We start from the raw sequence: 6,630 nt of genomic DNA, 5'->3' as shown, positions 1-6,630 counted from the left end.
TTTACTATTTCAAAATAATTCCCTGGACAGGGGAAAAGGGGGGAATGAAGAAAAAAAAAAAAAAAAGCAACATATCAAAATACAACAAGTTCTAACTGAAACAGCAAAAGATTGCTGGGTAAAGAAGCAATGAAATGCTGATGCCCCTTATTTTCTCCAAGATCTTTCTCATGAGCCTCACACTTCACCCACCACCAAACCTTTTCCACACAGAGGTTTTATCCAGCAGCTGATCATAAGGAGGCACATTTCCCTAACGTGTGCTTCCTTAGGCACAGCTTTGTGCTTCCTGAGAAGCTTAGCAGAGCATTAAGGCAAGAGACTTCAATCCTGTGGGCAAAGTTATGCGTCTACAAGGAAAATATTCAACCTCCCCACTTGGCACCTATCCCTGTGCTATTTGGAGGGAGCCCCATTGCCACAGCAGCACCCAGGATAGTCCTGCTCAGAGCAACTGAAGAAATCTTCCACTGGAATTTACTGGCATTAAAATTACCTCTTCCCTTTGCCCCCTATTCCATGGATTTGCATAACCATAGGGGAAAAGACGACATGAGATAAAAATAAATGTGGCCACTGCAAGTCCAAAATCAAGGGGAAAGTGTCAGGGCAGTGTTTTGCTTTGGGTTTTAGTGGAGACAAAATAACTGAAACTACTAGGAAAGATAACGTATGACTAAGAAAATTCCCTGAGCAATCAGAGGATGTGTTTTCAGCTTTTTTACATTCTAGTTTTATTTTCTCACAGCAATGAAATAGGATGAGATTGGAGTCCCATGACCAAGCTGGCGCAATCCACGCACCCTACCTGGATAATCACGGACTGTAAATCATCATTTTATAAGAATTTAACTTTTCAGCTTCCAACATAATCAAACGTAGTGGTGAGGGGGGCCACTAATCATGACAAAAAATATACTTCAGCTTCTTTCTTGAAGTGCCAACTCCAATAAGTTCTCCGAGTGAAATTAAATGCATGCTCTTATTCCAAACCACAGTTTCCCCCTGGGATGGCCAGATCTCAAGTGGGGGCTGAAAGGCCAGTTGAACCACAGCCCAGGGTTACACCCATTTTTGCAGTTTTTTTTAACTACTGCATGTAGTATAAATTGTATCCCGGCCCACTCAGTGACTGTGCTTTCCAGCATTGGTAATAAAAAAAGATGTCTTCATAGTTTCCACATTCCAGCACTAACGAGTGGGCCAGTCCATATCTTCCCTCGGTTTCTCACAGTTTTGTGTTTGTTTGTTTTAAAGGCTTCTCTGCAAAACCAAGGGCAGAAAAGAAAGAAAGATCTGGTGTGTGGCGTGACGGTTGGCGCCGAGTCTGAGAACAGTAACAAAGAGTCATTTTAGAGTAGAAATTAAAGTGGAAAAGACCCATTAGTCCATGTGCTGCGTGTCCCTGCCAAGGCGAGGGTGCTCCACGGAGCGATGCTTTTCCGCAGGCTCAGCACCAAGCTCCAGCGCCGAAATCGCGACATTTGAGTGCGGAACGCGGCCCTCGACATCCCAAACCCTCAGAGAGGGCGTTCCACCTCCTGAAGCCTCCCAGAGACTCGGCATCTCCTCTCCAACGCTGCAGGGGGCTGGGAGGACCCTGCCCTGGCCTCGTGGTGTCGGCGTGCCAGCTGCTGCCCTGCCGCCGCACCGGCCAAAGCAAACATCACACCATGCAAATTTATAACAAAAAGTGAAGCAGAGGCCAAACACAATGCCCTCCTGGTGGGAGGAAGTGTGGAGACAAGACGTTTTCCTTTTTTTTCTCCCCCTTCTTCTTGGAAGGGAGGAGAAATGTTTTTTGGCTCCTCACTGTGAAATACAGCAGTGGCAAGGGAAAGGGAGCAACTCCAGGCACTGGCTTCTGCAGATATTGATCTCTGTGCACTCTGAAGTGGATTGTGACCTTTGGCAACCTCACCCCCAGCCAGACAGCGGGGTCAGGGAAGACTGTCTGAGATGGAAATAGCCATTTTAGTCACTTTTTAACCTTGCAGTCCCACAGCAGGGTATGAAATCCTGGAGATCGTGCAGGTTCTGCAACACAAGGCAAGTGCTGCAGCAGGGTGGGCAAATTGGAAGAGAAGGGTGGAGTGGGGTCAAGTTTTTCCATCCCAGTTCCCAGATCATCTCCAGAAAGCTGATGGTGTAGAGGGGAGTTAGAAAGGGTGAAGTCCTTTGCCTGCGGCATGAGTCAGATGTAGAGGCAAAAGAGAACAGTGGAAGCATGAACGGGCTCACACTGTTGCAAAAAAAAAAAAAAAAAAAAAAAAAAAAAAAGAGTAATTTTTTCCTTTAACAATACTGGCACTCAGGAAAGATGCAGCTCTTGAAAGCTGTCATGTGTTTGGGACTCTAGTATTCCCCTCCAGACACATCTATCCTCCATTCACAGGACTGATGGCCAACGCATTCAGGGCTAATTCGGTGCATTCCTGATCCCTGGGACCCGCTCTGTGTGTGCAGAAGAACTTCTCACAATGCAGGCAGTTGATCTGCACACACTGCAGGCTTTGTCCAGGACTTCTCCATGTCAGGCATCCAAACTGGAGCTGCTGAAGTCCGGAAACAGCCCAGACAAATAGCGAAAACACTATTTCTCTGTATGCAGAATATTTTTAAGCAGAATAAAGGCACTTGGATTATACTGGCTGTGTAGGGGAGCAACCTTAAAAGTCCACGGTAAGAGTGTAAGCACTCAGCAGACAGGCCAGCCAGGGAACAAACCTCTGTATCAAATGATAATCGTGGCTAGGGGAAGCAAATCCGAATTTCCTAAGCACAGAGAAGGCTCGCAGGACTGGTGGAGACTCTACTTACCATACGAAAGTGTTAACAAGCAGTGAAAGAACTGAAGCGCATCTAATTAAAAATGCATACCAAGGCATAAAGACAGAGTATAAGAGTAAACAAATGGCAGAGACCAGATTTGTTTGCAATAAATGAAGAGGAAAACACCACACAATGCAAACGCATCCAGCACAGAGGATACGGAGGGAGGCGGGCAGGGAAAGGCACCACTCTGCAAAAACCTCCCAGAGCAAAGTATAAGGCATGAAAAAAGCAAATGGTGCACTCGAGCCTGGAGGAGGGGGGACAAAGGGGTGGAACAGGTTCCAAGACACCATCCTTGGTAGGAATATTTGCTGTTTCCAAGCAGGTACCACACTGCAATATGGCTTGACCAAAAGACGCTGCCAAGCAGAGCTCCAGCTCAGCCACCACGGGACACAGAACAAAACAAGGCCTTCTGGGAAAGAGTACATTTTAATATTTCTGCTGTAAAATATCTAGAGATAGGCAGGGACACACTGATTTCGTCCAGGAGGTTGGGGCTATCAATGAAAGAGCCACTTCTGTTTTACTGGCTGGATGCATGGAGTTTGTGGCTTTTTACATGTGTGGCACTGCCCCATCTGGATTGGATTTTCAGAAATTAAAAGATCTTCAAATCGTAGTATGATTTGAGTTGGAAAGTTCATCTGTTCCCACCCTTGCCATGAGCAGGGACACCTTCCACTATCCCAGGTTGCTCCAAGCCCCAATGTCTAACCTGGCCTTGGACATATCCAGGGATCCAGGGGCAGCCACAGGGGATCCTGTGCCAGGGGCTCACCTCCCTCACAGGGAACATGTGCCATTAGAAGAGCTCTTGCATCCAGGAAATACTGACACCCTCCTCTGCTGGTCTGTTCATCATTCCTGACTCTGAACAAAACTGGAAAACAAAGCCTGGACACTCTGCCAAGACTTGCTGTGTCACACCTTAACCACAAGGAAAACATGGCCCATCGGGGACTCAGGCCCATTGGCAGCAGCTTGTACTGCCTTCCCTCACCCCAGTCACAAGGCCACCTTCTTTTCTTCAATAATTTTCTTTCTTTTGGGTCTTGCAGCACTGAACAATGGTGATCACACCATTTCCCAGAAGCCACGTTTGCTCGATTACTGCAGAGCACTGTCATCTCTTTGTTTTTTCAGCACATGATAGGCCACTGCCTTCATCCCCTTGGGATTCCCAGCCAAGCTCAGTTCCCATCCAAATGGGGATAAAAGTTCAATTTTATTTCACGGTTTTGTCTTCCTTACAACAAATCTTTTCTGACAGTGTTTTCTGACTGCTAAACTGTTCCGTTTTGAGCGATTGATCTAAAACATCTGTCTTTGAGATTAAAAGCAACGTTGAAGGGATACTGCAATGCTATTCCAGAGGTGTGGAAGGTTTTGAACACCAAACTAGTAAGCAACAGAAGGGACCTTTTAGGAAAATTCATGCACCTCACCACTTGGGTTTTGCAGCATGCATCTTTATCCAGAAAGTTTTGCCAACTGCCACATAATACAGGAAGTCGTGCTTCAAAATATTTAAGGTTGCATTTCTCACCATTTCCTCCTTATCTTTCATAAGACTCACATTTTAAAATGTCAGCCTACATATGGGAGTGTTTAATCTCAAGGATGCTGATCCTTTGGGAAACTTTTTTAATCTTCTCCTAAAGTTGGGAGCTTTATTGTTTTTTTTTTCCCCTGTTTGCTTCTCTCCTCTCTTAATATTTTGCTTCTGTTTAGGCTGTACCTTGTTTCTTAGCAGCTTTGAAACCCTCCAGTCTCAAGCTCTTCTTCTCTTAAAGAGGACTTAGATATACCTTTTGTAATATAATTGAAGGAATATTACATTCCCCTGATATTTTAGTTTTCCAAGAAATACAAAAAAATTATAAAACAGCAAATTTAACTCAGAACATTTAAACTGTGAAAGTTTGTGTGCAATGGATGCACAGTGTTAGTTCTGCAATGGGCCTGAATACCAGTCTCAATGTTTGGCATCACATTTTTGTTTAAATTCCATTACTTCCACTTGTCCATATTACTGCATTTATTTTTAGTGCATGTGTTCCTTACTGCCAGTTTAAATTCATTTAATGTTAGGCACACAACAGTTTTTCAATACCTTTCTGTTATTTGGCTGTATAATTAGCTTTCCAAAATATGATTTATTTTAGTTGAGTTAAGTTTTGGCAAGAAAGCAGGGGGCATGGGGGGTTCTTCAAGCACAAATTTACTACTGGCAACACTGCTATGAATGGCATGGAGAGCAGCATCAGAAATCCATCTTATTCACAGAAAGGGCAAATCCACTGGGGATTAAGTGTAGCCCCTTCTCCACCCTCCCCTTCCCTGTCCCCCTTGGCTACCCTCCATTTACCAGCTCAGACATGGAACTGGGACTTATTCCTTGATTCAGGAAAAGGAACTATTAGAAGGCAACACCAGTTCTGAGTGTGCTGGACCCCGTCCAGGCAAAATTTGTTCATTTCTTAATAATAACAACATCGTATCCTTGTAGGTCATTAATAAATAAAGGGTTTGGAGGGGCAATAAAAAGATTGTTCTTTTTACCTTTACTAAATTAAACTATTGCTATAAAGGCTTTACATAATTCTCAGTAACCTGTGGTATCATAATAAACTGTTCTTTGGACCCAAGCTCACACAGTGCTTAAGAATATGTTTAACTGAGGGAGTGAATGTGGCTTCCATTTAGAAAAATAAAAAGAGGTATTTCTCTGCCTTTCAAGAACAACATATGTGCCAATATTTAGATATTTGGGCACCTGTGCACCTTGAGTCCTGGAAACAACCACAGTGAGGTCAGTGACAACCAAAAGTGCCAGATTCTACATATTGTAGAAGATAATTTTATGCAAAGCTTTTTTCAGAAAGCTCCAAATCACATCAGGAATGGACTCAGGATATCTTCCCCCAAAACACCAGTGGATCAAAAAGAGCAGCTATCTTTGACCAGTGTTTAAACTTTCTCCTTCAGGCTAAAGGACCTCTCCGTGTGGATGGGAGCAATCCTGGACACCAAAAAAAAAGACAGTATCACTATCACACACAAAAAAGCCATCAGCAGCTCCAAAAGCTATAATTAAATAAATTATATTTGCTATAATGAAATGGAAAAATTATATAATGAGGAACATATGTGTGTGTATGTGTGTGTGTATATATATATATATATATCTCTCCATTTAGACTGGGCATCAACAGACACCCATCTATACCAACACTGTCTCAAGGGCTGTCTCTAGAACATATCCTTGTGGAGTAGATTGTTTTCTGGGGATAGTTTTCTATATCTTCTGATAGGGTCCTTTAAAGGCCTTCTAGTCCAAACTCCTTCCAACAAACAGGGGCATCTTCAACTAGACCACGTAGCTCAGAGTCCCATCCAGCCTGACCAGGAACAGGGCAGCCACCACTTCTCACCACAACCTTCTTCACCGTTTTACCCTTCCTTATTAAAAAACTTCCTTATTTCCAAGCCAAACAACCCTCTTTCAGTTTATCCTTTGCCTTATCACGACATGTCCTGCTAAAAATTTGACCCCATCTTTCTTGTGGGGGAAAATATGCACAGTCTTGACGTTTTGATGTCTGGCAGCCTGAGGATATGGTGGACACCATGTAGATCCTGAGGTGCCTTCTCTTCCCTCTGTTTCCTCCTCTGATGGAGCACTAATGAATGCAATCATGTATCTTTTGGATTATTAATCTACAGGCAAAAATGCAGTCCTGAACCTTCAGAAAAAGCCATCACACTCATAGTTTTGAGATACAGCATAAC

The sequence above is a fragment of the Sturnus vulgaris genome, chromosome 7, assembly GCF_052056855.1.
Source record: "Sturnus vulgaris isolate bStuVul1 chromosome 7, bStuVul1.hap1, whole genome shotgun sequence".
Lineage (NCBI taxonomy): Eukaryota > Metazoa > Chordata > Aves > Passeriformes > Sturnidae > Sturnus > Sturnus vulgaris.
The sequence above is the reverse complement of the archived record's forward strand: the minus strand, read 5'-3'. Positions refer to the sequence as shown.